Below are 13,942 nucleotides of genomic sequence, written 5' to 3'. Positions count from 1 at the left end.
CTTAACTTTGTATTTGACGAGTCCTCTCATGATGTTGTGAACGATGTGACAGTGCTGAATATTTTCCAAGAGGCCCGTGAATATCAAATGGTAAGTTGTTTCATATGATGGCATGTATAGATAAATTGTGTAATTGAGAATTAAATGAGTGAAGTATTATTTTTTGAAGAAATGTTGTATCTGATTATGTCTTATTGCACAAATGATAACATGTTGCTTCAGGAAGAGTTTAATGATTTGTTAAATGTTGTATTGTCAAGTATGCAGGTAGGTGTGCTAAGGCAGAGTAAAGTAGTTATACATTATACTTGTGATATTGGAATTCCAAAACTCGGGAAGTTCTAAGAGGCCATGCATTATAATATTTTTAGGGGTTCAAGCACGCAGTGCTGAAACCCTATTGTAATTGTTAGGATTTTTATTATTATTATTATTATTCTTCCGCCCTAGAACTGAACGTGCAGCCCAAACCGTAAGGCCTAAAGACTTGAAACTTAGTCAGATGATAGAGCTCAATTTGGGGAGAACCTATCAAAGTCTCAGCCCAATTGGCCAATAGGGGGCGCTACAGTGATCGAAAATGCGTTTTTGCTAATAGCTCCTAAACCGCTTGTGATAGAGCCAAAAATTTTACATTTCTGGAATCCGTGGGTCATGCGAAATTAAAAACGGTCACTCTGATTTTGGGTCTAGGAGGCCTCGTTTTTTCGCAAATTTGACGTACAGTATTGTTCAAAATAATAGCAGTACAATGTGACTAACCAGAATAATCAAGGTTTTTCGTATATTTTTTTATTGCTACGTGGAAAACAAGTTACCAGTAGGTTCAGTAGATTCTCAGAAAACAAATGAGACCCAGCATTCATGATATGCACGCTCTTAAGGCTGTGCAATTGGGCAATTAGTTGAATTAGTTGAAAGGGGTGTGTTCAAAAAAATAGCAGTGTGGCATTCAATCACTGAGGTCATCAATTTTTTGAAGAAACAGGTGTGAATCAGGTGGCCCCTATTTAAGGATGAAGCCAACACTTGTTGAACATGAATTTGAAAGCTGAGGAAAATGGGTCGTTCAAGACATTGTTCAGAAGAACAGCGTACTTTGATTAAAAAGTTGATTAGAGAGGGGAAAACCTATAAAGAGGTGCAAAAAATGATAGGCTGTTCAGCTAAAATGATCTCCAATGCCTTAACCCTTTAAAACCGAACGTGTCGGCGCCGACACAATTTACCATGCGGTATTAATGTTTTCATAACTCAGCAACCGTTTGCACTATGAAAAAAAATCAAATTGCGTCTGATAGAAGACATCTTGCGCTTTAAGACAATATACAGCTTAATACGGTAACTGCATGCTTTCCAGCAGCAAATCACAGCAGCTTTCGGGGAGAGGGGGAAGGGCGGAGTTGAAGCGGGAGATACAGAGCCCAGCAGGTTTGAAAGTTTGAGAGTGTGAAATATAAACAAAAACGAACAAAAAACATGGCGAAAAAAGGTTTTACATGAGAGGAGGCGATTGATTTGATCTCTGATGACACCTGGGAAGAGGCTGAACATGATTCATCGGACCCGGAGTCTGTATTCAGATGTTGAGGCGTATGCTGCTGGCTTTGATCCAGTCGTGGATTGGTAAGTGAAGCTTATTTATTTGTTTCTTGCTGATTAATCGATGAGAAATGAATAAAATAGTCAGACTCCGTGTTTCTGTACGAAAAAACACGGTTTCACACACTTATATGTGCGTTGCAAACATTTGTAAGCGCGCATGTGCATGCATGCGTTCATATTTGCTCATGTAACGTTAGCGTTATGTCTATGGGTGCGTGTGCATGCATACATAATTTTCTGTGTGTATGTAAGTGCATGGACATATCTGTGTGTGTGTGTGCAAGTATGTGTGCGTGCGTGTGTGTGTGTGTAAGTAAAGGTGCGTGTGTGTGTATGCGAATGTGTGCGTGCATGTGTATATGTATGTTTGTGTGCATGCATGTGTGCATACGTTTGTGTGTGCTACTGCTAATGTGTGCATTTGTATATCTGTGTGTTTGTTTATGTGTATATCTGTTTGTGTGTATCTGTGTGCACATGTATCTGTTTGTGTATGTGTGCATGTGTGTGTCTTATACAGTCTATGATGTGTGTGTACGTACGTGCATGCGTGACTGTGCATGCATACATTTATGTCTATATCTGTATATGTGTGTGTGAGTAGGTGCATGTATGTATGTGTGATTGTGTGTATGCAAATGTGTGTAAGTAACTGCAGGGTTTATTTTTATTATTTTATTGTATTATTATTATTATAGTTATTTATTATATTTATATATATATTTTTTAAAATTTTCTTACTAATAAATTGCTTCATAATAAAAAAGTATTTTTATGTACATAAATAGTGAGTTTGTAACACATGTTGCTTCTTTTTTTAGTGTGGCTTCTCCAGTTATCTACGAAGAAGCAAATGGGCCATCTACATCGAACACAACACCATCTCAGAGGGGCCGGGGCCGTGGTCGCAGCTGTAGCTGTATAATAAGTACATGGGGGGACTTGACACCTCCAACAAGATGCTCAGAACAAAGTCAGTGCCCCATAAAACAAGTCGTATGTGACCATTTTCCAGCATTTCCTAGATATTGCAGTGACCAACAGCTTCATTTTACACAAAGAGCTGTGTGCCATCCACCATGATAAGCTCATGACACGGCAAAACTTTCAGGAGCTGCTAGCTGCTCCGCTCACAGATATTCCCCTGGATGGCCGGCTGAGAGAGAGATGCGATCATCTGCCTGTTCCTGTGAGTGATACTCAAGACCTTTCACAAAGTTGCATACGATGCAAAAGGAGCACCCCATGGACATGCCAGGAATGTGATGTGGGACTATGCTTGCAGTCCTGTAGACAGGAACTGCTTCAGAGAGCCCCACATTTAAATGACTGGATTGAAGGATCCAAAAACGCCTGGAGAACTGGAGTACCACAAATGGCTCCTGAGTGAAAACCGTGCAATCCAGTGTCTCAAAAATACTTGTATATATGTATTATAGTTCCTTTTTCAAGATTGAGGCATTAGATTCTTTCGATCATGAGTTTTCAGATTTTTTCTAAATAAAAACCAGTACAATTTCTTCCCGTTTTTAATTTTTATCGTCTATTTTAATTCTATTTACTAACTCATTACACTAAATAATGTACAATAACTGTAATTTCCTGAAAGCCTATTTTTTTCTGAAAAAAATGACACCTTACACTTGAAGATACCACATTATGTTATAATTTTATACTCAATAAACCAAAATGAGTGAAAACGGCCAATTTTGCCTTAGGTTCTAAAGGGTTAAAATGGAGAGCAAAACCAGAGAGACGTGGAAGAAAACGGAAGACAACCATCAAAATGGATAGAAGAATAACCAGAATGGCAAAGGCTCAGCCAATGATCACCTCCAGGATGATCAAAGACAGTCTGGAGTTACCTGTAAGTACTGTGACAGTTAGAAGACGTCTGTGTGAAGCTAATCTATTTTCAAGAATCCCCCGCAAAGTCCCTCTGTTAAAAAAAAGGCATGTGCAGAAGAGGTTACAATTTGCCAAAGAACACATCAACTGGCCTAAAGAGAAATGGAGGAACATTTTGTGGACTGATGAGAGTAAAATTGTTCTTTTTGGGTCCAAGGGCCACAGGCAGTTTGTGAGACGACCCCCAAACTCTGAATTCAAGCCACAGTACACAGTGAAGACAGTGAAGCATGGAGGTGCAAGCATCATGATATGGGCATGTTTCTCCTACTATGGTGTTGGGCCTATTTATCGCATACCAGGGATCATGGATCAGTTTGCATATGTTAAAATACTTGAAGAGGTCATGTTGCCCTATGCTGAAGAGGACATGCCCTTGAAATGGTTGTTTCAACAAGACAATGACCCAAAACACACTAGTAAACGGGCAAAGTCTTGGTTCCAAACCAACAAAATTAATGTTATGGAGTGGCCAGCCCAATCTCCAGACCTTAATCCAATTGAGAACTTGTGGGGTGATATCAAAAATGCTGTTTCTGAAGCAAAACCAAGAAATGTGAATGAATTGTGGAATGTTGTTAAAGAATCATGGAGTGGAATAACAGCTGAGAGGTGCCACAAGTTGGTTGACTCCATGCCACACAGATGTCAAGCAGTTTTAAAAAACTGTGGTCATACAACTAAATATTAGTTTAGTGATTCACAGGATTGCTAAATCCCAGAAAAAAAAAAATGTTTGTACAAAATAGTTTTGAGTTTGTACAGTCAAAGGTAGACACTGCTATTTTTTTGAACACACCCCTTTCAACTAATTGCCCAATTGCACAGCCTTAAGAGCGTGCATATCATGAATGCTGGGTCTTGTTTGTTTTCTGACAATCTACTGAACCTACTGGTAACTTGTTTGCCACGTAGCAATAAAAATATACTAAAAACCTTGATTATTCTGGTTAGTCACATTGTACTGCTATTATTTTGAACAATACTGTATGTCCAAAACCTACTTTTGCGAACTAGTCCTAGGTTTTTTGCCCAATCTCAACCAAACCACTGCAGAAATGTTCTCTGTCCAGTGATTATCAATAATTATCAAAAAAAAGTAGAAATTTCGACTCACTGTCGTAATGGGATGCCAAAATCTTCGAAAGTCGAGGACCAATTTTACGCAACAGGCTATAACTCATGAATGAAATGAGATATCTTAACCAAACTCGCTGAACATTTGTATGAGCTCAATCTTTGGTCAAATAAAAAAAATTGCACACTTCTGCCACTTGGGGGCGCTATAAAAAGAAAAAACACATAAATGGCTATAACTAGGCAACCGTTGACTCGATCGACTTGAAAATTGGTATGCAGTGTCTTTGTCTGAAGGGGCACAAGTACCTATGAGGACATTTGCATATCTCAAAAAACATGGCCGCCATTGGCCAAACGAATTTAAGCACCTATTTGAAAGGGTTAACGGATGTTGATCAGATCGAAACTCGCTGGGTACGTTCGACTCATGAACCTTAAGGTCTGTAAGAATTTTGAAAGAAATCGGCCACTAGTTGGCGCTAACGAGTTTATTGGCTCTGTAATCACGTGGTGTTTCACATATCAACACAATATGCATATCACTTGATAGATCTCCTCATAATGCACAACTTTGCCTCAAGAACCATTGCTGTCAATCAAATCGTTCAATTGCTATTCACAAATATGTTAAAAAGCTACTTTTGCAAACTAGTCCTAGGTTTTTTGCCCGATCGGAACCAAACCACTGCAGTAATATTCTGTGGACACTCTAGATCAATAATTATCAAAAAAATGTTGAATTTTGTCCTTTGGTTAGCGTTAAATGGGTAATTTAGAAAAGAGGTGTGGCCAAACATACCCCAAAGCCTATAAAACCTAAACGAAAACAAGCATGCAAAGTTTCATGGAGATCGGATCTTAGGTGGCGCTTTAACAGTTGAAAAAGCCTCAAAAACACACATTTTCAATAGAAAATGATCACAATTTGTAGGACATGTTCATACATTCACACAAACACTACATCTTCATATCATATGATAGATCTCCTCTTTGTGAACAACTTTGCCTCAAGGAGCGAAGATGTCAATCAAATCGTTCAATTGTTATTCACAAATATGTGAAAAACTTACTTTTGCGAACTAGTCCCAGGTTTTTTACCCGATCGAAACCAAACCACTGCAGTAATTTTCTCTGGACTCTCTAGATCAATAATTATCAAAAAATTGTTGAATTTTATCCTTTGGTTAGCTATAACTGGCTAAATTAGAAAAGGGTCGTGACCAAAATACCCAAAAGCATATAAAACCTAAACGAAAACTCAAAACTTTATGAAACTTGGTGAAAACATGTAACAGGTGACTCTTAACAAGCATGCAAATTTTCATGGAGATCGGATCATAGGTGGCGCTATAACAGTAGAAAAGGTCTCAAAACATAAGATTTATATGGTAAATGGCCTCAAATTGTCTGAAAATGCTCATAAATTCACATAAACACTAGATCTTCATATCATATGATAGATCTCCTCATTCTGAACAACTTCTTGGACCAATGTTGTCAATAAAGCTGTTAATTAAATATTCAAGATTATTTAAAAAAGTTACTTAGGCAAAGTAGTCCAAGGCTTTAAGCTGAAAATCAATAAAACCACTGAAGTACAATTCTCTAGACTCTGAAGGACAATAATTATCAAAAACATGTTGAACAATTGCATTTGGACAACTATAAACCAGTGATTGTATAATATGTTCTTTTCACAGTGTACACAAAGGCCTATTAATACAAACAGAAAGCCCACAAATTATCAAAACTGTGTAAAATAATGCCTAACTTCATTCTAAACAAGCATGCAAAATTCAAGAGAGTTCGGGCAAAAAACATAACACTATAACAGTTATTTTTAAACACAGTGCTGTTTGAGTAAATGCAATTTATAACCACTAGATGGCAGCGGAAGACCACTAATGGGCTCATTCAGCAAATTGAAAACGTACTTTTGAAAAGATTTATGAATTCATGCTTAAACAATAGAAGAAAAAAAACACTGTTACAACATTTTAAATCTCACTGAGTTAAAGTTTTCCATTTTTTTCATACAGACTTATCAGTTTTTAAAATTTTGCCACTTTATGATTACAGTGAAACCTGAAAATGACATCCAAACTCTTAAAAACTAGTTTAATCATTTAATTTCAGTGCGTGTGTCTGTCTGTCAGCCTATTCTCCGTTTTGGATGTGTTTAACTGTCATCCATACATCCACGTTGGCTCAGACCACCTCAGAGGCCTTAATGTGCTTGAACCCCGGTAAAATGCTGCTTGCAGCTTTAATTTCTTCTTGTTTTCTCGTTATAACAACTTCATTTTCTCGTTTTCTCGACATAACAAAGTTCGTTTTCTCGTTATAACGAATTAATTTTCTCTAAGAAGTTACAAAACTGCGCCAGCAGGTGGCACTATAGACCTGAATATAACTGATGCGGTGTTGTACACCATCCACTTTACTGTAAGCGGACCTTCCTCGTGATCGCTATAATTTGTGCAGTCTTCATTACTGACATTTAATTAATTCATAAATGTTAAATGCTTGAATCAATATGAATATTTTGTGTATTAAGTAACTGCTAGATGCATGAGTTTCACCAACGCGTTCTGTGTCATAAAATAACTGCTTATCAAAACCAAGGTTGACATCACTGTATTCTGTTTATCTACAGTAGGACGGGATTTAACGATGTAGGATGTGCTTCTTTTCCTTATTACTAATCTTTATTGTTAACCATATTGATGAGAAATGTGATGTATATGTAAAATCCACAGGCTAATTTAATTCAGTTTTGTTCTATAATGTTGTAATCATTTTTTTGTACACACACACACACACACACACACACACACACACTACACGTAGTCCTACACATGGACGATATCTGCCACATCATATAATGACTACTACAAATTTCAAATTATATATAATTTTATTTCAAATAAAGGGAAAATGAAAAGTGAGTTTAATCCAAACAGCTCTAATTTCGCGGTGTTGCCATTTAAACATGTTAATTACAAAAACAAAACGTTCGTTGTACTTTCTCTGGAAAAATCAACAGTGATTGATCAGCCTTTATTTATATACAGTATTGTAGACGTTATTACCTAGGCGAAGCAAAATTTGCTGAAATATAGGCTACAGTAAGAGCGCCTGCATGGTTGTCAAATCAGATGCCTGTCAAAGTTGAGTTCGTTACTATAGCAACAGTAAAACTGTCATGTCGTTATAACGAGAAAACGAACTTCGTTATGTCGAGATAACGAGAAAATTAGGTCGTTATAACGAGAAAACAAAAAGGAAAAAAAATTATAATGCATGGCCGCTTAAAACTTCCGTACAAAACAGTCATACAACGGTCTATTTTTAGGAAATTGAGATTAGTACATTGTCTGAAAGCAGAGTAAATAAGCTTTATGTTTATGTGCGTAATGTTAGAGTAGGACAGTATTTGGCTGATATAGAACTATTTGAAAATCTTGAATTAGGGTGCAAAAAAAAAAAAAAAAGTCACATGGAAAGTTGTAAAAATTAAGTTCTTATCAATGCATATTAGTAATAAAACATTAAGCTTTAATAAATTTATGGTAGAATATGGAGGATGTACGTCTTTGTCTACAACAGCACAGTCAAGACAATTTTGACCCGAAAGGAAGGTGAAATTGTCATATCAGCGGGGAAGATAGACTAGTTGTGCCCAAGACAGCATCCTTTATCTTCAGTGAATCTGGCAACATCACATACCAGATGTCAGCAATGTGACGCATTTTGCCATTCATCCAGAGTTGTGTCTGTATTGCAAGGTATTGAGACATTTGAAGAAGAATGAACAGAATGTTTTGTTCTGGATGACCTTCTGCTTCATTAACTTCTGAATGTGCCATCAGCACTCCAGATCCTGATCTTCTCATTTTGAGATTGCTCGGTGAGGGATCTAGTCACCTCCACGTAAAAGTTTGTGGACCGCGTGTTCTGGATGTGGTATTTGTAGCAGACATCAACACTGCAAGTTCATCTTCTGTACCACAAACTATGGAGTGCAGTGCAAGCTCGTCTAACAAGAGTGAAGTACCACTATGACTGATGATGTGATGAGGAAAGAAGTTTTTGCAGAAGTTCAAACTGAAGAGAAGGATGAAGGATGTGTAGAAAAGCAAGCAGGTTCTAGTACTTCAGAAGGCTCTGTTGGAAAACTAATGCAGGAAAGAAGAGAAGTAGTGCTTGGAGATGTGACTGAAGAGTGTTGGAAAGGTTTTCAAAAGAGTGTGAAGGGAAAGAGGAAGACAATGTGTATTTGTGGAGTTTAGTACAATTTGTAATGTAAGTGTTTAGGTAGTTACTTCAGACAACAGCAGTGATTTCTTTCTTTTATCACAATAATGAATTAATCGGTCATATTGTAATTGTAGAATATGACAGACATTTAGCATTTGGTCTAATTATAAGGGTGTTATATTACTGGTGTGATTTCTTTTTTCTTTTTTTTTATCTTTCAGTATTGTGGGACATATTCTGTATTTATGCTATGTTTATTTTAGATGTGAAACTGTGATTTATTAGATTATTATATGCCAAATCTACCAATTTACAGACAATGTTGTTGTAATGGGCCCAAAATGTCAGTTTTGTTCAAATTTTGCACAAATTGTGAAATAAAGTGAAATGTTAACTATTGCTCATTGAAATATGAAGAAGCCATACCCTTTCATATTATAATACTCTAAGATTATTAATAGTCTTGTTCTGTCCCATCTATCACATGTTTCTGCCTTTATTACTGTGAAGAAATGTCAGTTTATTTTACAGTGTATATATATATATATATATATATATATATATATATATATATATATATATATATATATGTATATTTATGCTACTTGTTTTTCATGAATGTATTTTACAACAATACAAAAGAGTAATGCATAACATTTGACCAGATTTGGTCCTACGCTTATTAACTTTATTTGTTCCCCACTACATGTTTAGATTTTATAACATTTTTGTGCACCCATGATTCTTGTATCTTTTGCTGCTGAATTATCCAATATCTAGTTTATAACAGTATTTTTGTCTTAGATTGTGATTATATATATTTTCATTTGTTATTTTTCATTAAAATGTAGTTTTTCACAATGTAATTCAGCAGATTGTGTTTAACACACAAAACAGTGATGATCAGGGCCCATATTCACAAAACATTTTACCTTAACTCTAAGACTTCTCCTAAATTGCAGTAAAAGTTTTTAGCTGAGGGTTTTTTCTTAAAACCTATTCACAAAGCTGCTGAGACAAATTTTCAGAAAGGAATAGAAGAAGTCTTAATGGGTTAGTTCACCCAGATAGCAAAATTATGTCATTAATATCTCGCCCTCATGTCGTTCCAAACCCATGAGGCCTCCGTTCATCTTCAGAACACAGTTTAAAATATTTTAGATTTAGTCCGAGAGCTCTCAGTCCCTCCATTGAAGCTGTGTGTACGGTATACTGTCCACGTCCAGAAAGGTAAGAAAAACATCTTCAAAGTAGTCCATGTGACATCAGAGGGGCAGTTAGAATTTGTTGAAACATCGAAAATAAATTTTGGTCCAAAAATATCAAAAACTACGACTTTACTCAGCATTGTCTTCTCTTCTGTGTCTGTTGTGAGAGAGAGTTCAAAACAAAGCAGCTGGATTTCCGGTTCGCGAACGAATCATTCAGTTCACCAATTCGAACTGAATCGTTTTAAACTGTTAGCTTCTCTAATACGCATTAATCCACAAATGACTTAAGATGTTAACTTTTTTTTTTTTTTTTTTTTAATATACACGTTTTGGCTTTGTTTGCAATGCACAGATCAATGGCTTCTTGTGCTTTTGAATCGCTTTCACGTTACTTTGATGTCATACACCGATCAGACTGCTCAGTGCTGCTTTCCAGTCCAACAATAAAGTGTACACGTATTTGCATCGCTTTGACCGTTCTCTGTAGATACCACCTTCTCATGCACCACGATTGGTCGATTTACATACAAGGGGTCTCATTCATGAAACACGAGCAGAACGAATTTTTGTGTAAATCGCGTGTAAAGTGGTTTTGGCGTAAATTTTCGGATTCATTAAAACGTTCGTATTTTCCAAATGTTAGTTGGTACGAAAGAAATCTACACCTGCTCCCAGCCACGCGTAAATAGTGCATTTAACGTCTGAACATTTTGCTCATTGATACGGCTGCATTTTAATTCACCTTAATCGGGTACATATTTACACAGCATTTTAAAAAAAATATTATATATATTAATTACATACGGTTTTTCTTTTAACTTTTATTATGAGAGCCAGTAATAGGATCTGTAATATGCTGTCAAACTTCCTTTTTTAGGACCTGATACGCCACTAGTACGCTTGAAAATAAAATGTGGCGTTTTGAATGAACTTCTGATAATAAAACTTCAATTTCTGCAGCTGAGAAATGTTTCTTTTTCAGTCGCTTTTGAGAAGACATGTTGAAATCCTTCATTTGGTGTCATAATATGATGCTCATATATAGTTGTCAGTCGGATTTAATGGGAGGGATTTATGGTAATTGAGAATGAGCGTGCAAGCGCGTCCCATTTACGACTGATTGGAATTCATTAACACACACACACAGTTCACTATCACATCTGACGTTTATGAAGTTTTTGTGAATCAGGAGAAGAGTTTTCGGGAAGTTCTCTTTACGCGCAAATCACTCAGATATTTCAATCAATCAATCAATCACCTTTATTTATATAGTGCTTTAAACAAAATACATTGCGCCAAAGCACTGAACAACATTCATTTGGAAAACAGTGTCTCAATAATGCAAAATGATAGTTAAAGGCAGTTCATCATTGAATTCATTGATGTCATCTCTGTTCAGTTGAAATAGTGTCTGTTTTAATTTGCAATCAAGTCAACGATATCGCTGTAGATGAAGTGACCCCAACTAAGCAAGCCAGAGGCGACAGCGGCAAGGAACCGAAACTCCATCGGTGACAGAATGGAGAAAAAAACCTTGGGAGAAACCAGGCTCAGTTGGGGGGCCAGTTCTCCTCTGACCAGACGAAACCAGTAGTTCAATTCCAGGCTGCAGCAAAGTCAGATTGTGCAGAAGAATCATCTGTTTCCTGTGGTCTTGTCCTGGTGCTCCTCTGAGACAAGGTCTTTACAGGGGATGTGTATCTGGGGCTCCAGTTGTCCTGGTCTCCGCTGTCTTTCAGGGCAGTAGAGGTCCTTTCTAGGTGCTGATCCACCATCTGGTCTGGATACGTACTGGATCCGGGTGACTGCAGTGACCCTCTGATCTGGACACAGACTGGATCTGGTGGCCTCGGTGACCTTGGAACAAGAGAGAAACAGACAAATATTAGCGTAGATGCCATTCTTCTAATGATGTAGAAAGTACATAGGGTGTTATGTGAAGTGTTCCGGTTCCAGTTTACCTAATTAATGCAGCCTAAAAATCCTTTAACGGATTTGGATATTAAAAGCATATTAGTATGTTATGTGTATGCCAGGTTAAAGAGATGGGTCTTTAATCTACATTTAAACTGCAAGAGTGTGTCTGCCTCCCGAACAATGTTAGGTAGGTTATTCCAGAGTTTAGGCGCCAAATAGGAAAAGGATCTGCCGCCCGCAGTTGATTTTGATATTCTAGGTATTATCAAATTGCCTGAGTTTTGAGAACGTAGCGGACGTAGAGGAGTATAATGTAAAAGGAGCTCATTCAAATACTGAGGTGCTAAACCATTCAGGGCTTTATAAGTAATAAGCAATATTTTAAAATCTATACGATGTTTGATAGGGAGCCAGTGCAGTGTGGACAGGACCGGGCTAATATGGTCATACTTCCTGGTTCTAGTAAGAACTCTTGCTGCTGCATTTTGGACTAGCTGTAGTTTGTTTACCAAGCGTGCAGAACAACCACCCAATAAAGCATTACAGTAGTCTAACCTTGAAGTCATAAATGCATGGATTAACATTTCTGCATTTGACATTGAGAGCATAGGCCGTAATTTAGATATATTTTTGAGATGGAAAAATGCAGTTTTACAAATGCTAGAAACGTGGCTTTCTAAGGAAAGATTGCGATCAAGTAGCACACCTAGGTTCCTAACTGATGACGAAGAATTGACAGAGCAACCATCAAGTCTTAGACAGTGTTCTAGGTTATTACAAGTAGAGTTTTTAGGCCCTATGATTAACACTTCTGTTTTTTCTGAATTTAGCAGTAAGAAATTACTCGTCATCCAATTTTTTATATCGACTATGCATTCCATTAGTTTTTCAAATTGGTGTGTTTCACCGGGCTGCGAGGAAATATAGAGCTGCGTATCATCAGCATAACAGTGAAAGCTAACACCATGTTTCCTGATGATATCTCCCAAGGGTAACATATAAAGCATGAAGAGTAGCGGCCCTAGAACTGAGTCTTGAGGTACTCCATACTGCACTTGTGATCGATATGATACATCTTCATTCACTGCTACAAACTGATGGCGGTCATATAAGTACGATTTAAACCATGCTAATGCACTTCCACTGATGCCAACAAAGTGTTCAAGTCTATGCAAAAGAATGTTGTGGTCAATTGTGTCAAACGCAGCACTAAGATCCAATAAAACTAATAGAGAGATACACCCACGATCAGATGATAAGAGCAGATCATTTGTAACTCTAAGGAGAGCAGTCTCAGTACTATGATACGGTCTAAATCCTGACTGGAAATCCTCACATATACCATTTTTCTCTAAGAAGGAATATAATTGTGAGGATACCACCTTTTCTAGTATCTTGGACAGAAAAGGGAGATTCGAGATTGGTCTATAATTAACTAGTTCTCTGGGGTCAAGTTGTGGCTTTTTTATGAGAGGCTTAATAACAGCCAGTTTGAAGGTTTTGGGGACATGTCCTAATAACAATGAGGAATTAATAATAGTCAGAAGAGGACCTATGACTTCTGGAAGCACCTCTTTTAAGAGCTTAGATGGTATAGGGTCTAACATACATGTTGTAAGTTTAGATGATTTAACAAGTTTATACAATTCTTCCTCTCCTATAGTAGAGAATGAGTGGAACTGTTCCTCAGGGGGTCTATAGTGCACTGTCTGATGCGAAACTGTAGCTGACGGCTGAATGGTTGCAATTTTATCTCTAATAGTATCGATTTTAGAAGTAAAGTAGTTCATAAAGTCATTACTGCTGTGGTGTTGGGAAATGTCAACACTTGTTGAGGCTTTATTTTTCGTTAATTTAGCCACTGTATTGAATAAATACCTGGGGTTATGTTTGTTTTCTTCTAAAAGAGAAGAAAAGTAATCAGATCTAGCAGTTTTTAATGCTTTTCGGTAGGATATGCT

The 13,942-nt window shown here is 37.0% G+C and overlaps 1 long non-coding RNA gene across 1 annotated transcript; it reads left to right on the top strand.

The window, feature by feature from the left end:
• The first annotated feature begins 1,198 nt into the window (after positions 1-1,198).
• LOC113071290 (uncharacterized) lies at positions 1,199-3,125 on the top strand. Its single transcript, XR_003280069.1, has 2 exons — positions 1,199-1,626; positions 2,427-3,125. It is a non-coding gene; the product is annotated as an uncharacterized LOC113071290 (long non-coding RNA).
• Positions 3,126-13,942: the final 10,817 nt, after the last annotated feature.

The sequence above is a fragment of the Carassius auratus genome, unplaced genomic scaffold (genome assembly GCF_003368295.1).
Source record: "Carassius auratus strain Wakin unplaced genomic scaffold, ASM336829v1 scaf_tig00006772, whole genome shotgun sequence".
NCBI lineage: Eukaryota > Metazoa > Chordata > Actinopteri > Cypriniformes > Cyprinidae > Carassius > Carassius auratus.
Note: the sequence above shows the minus strand (reverse complement) of the source record. Positions and strands in the feature narration are given on the sequence as shown.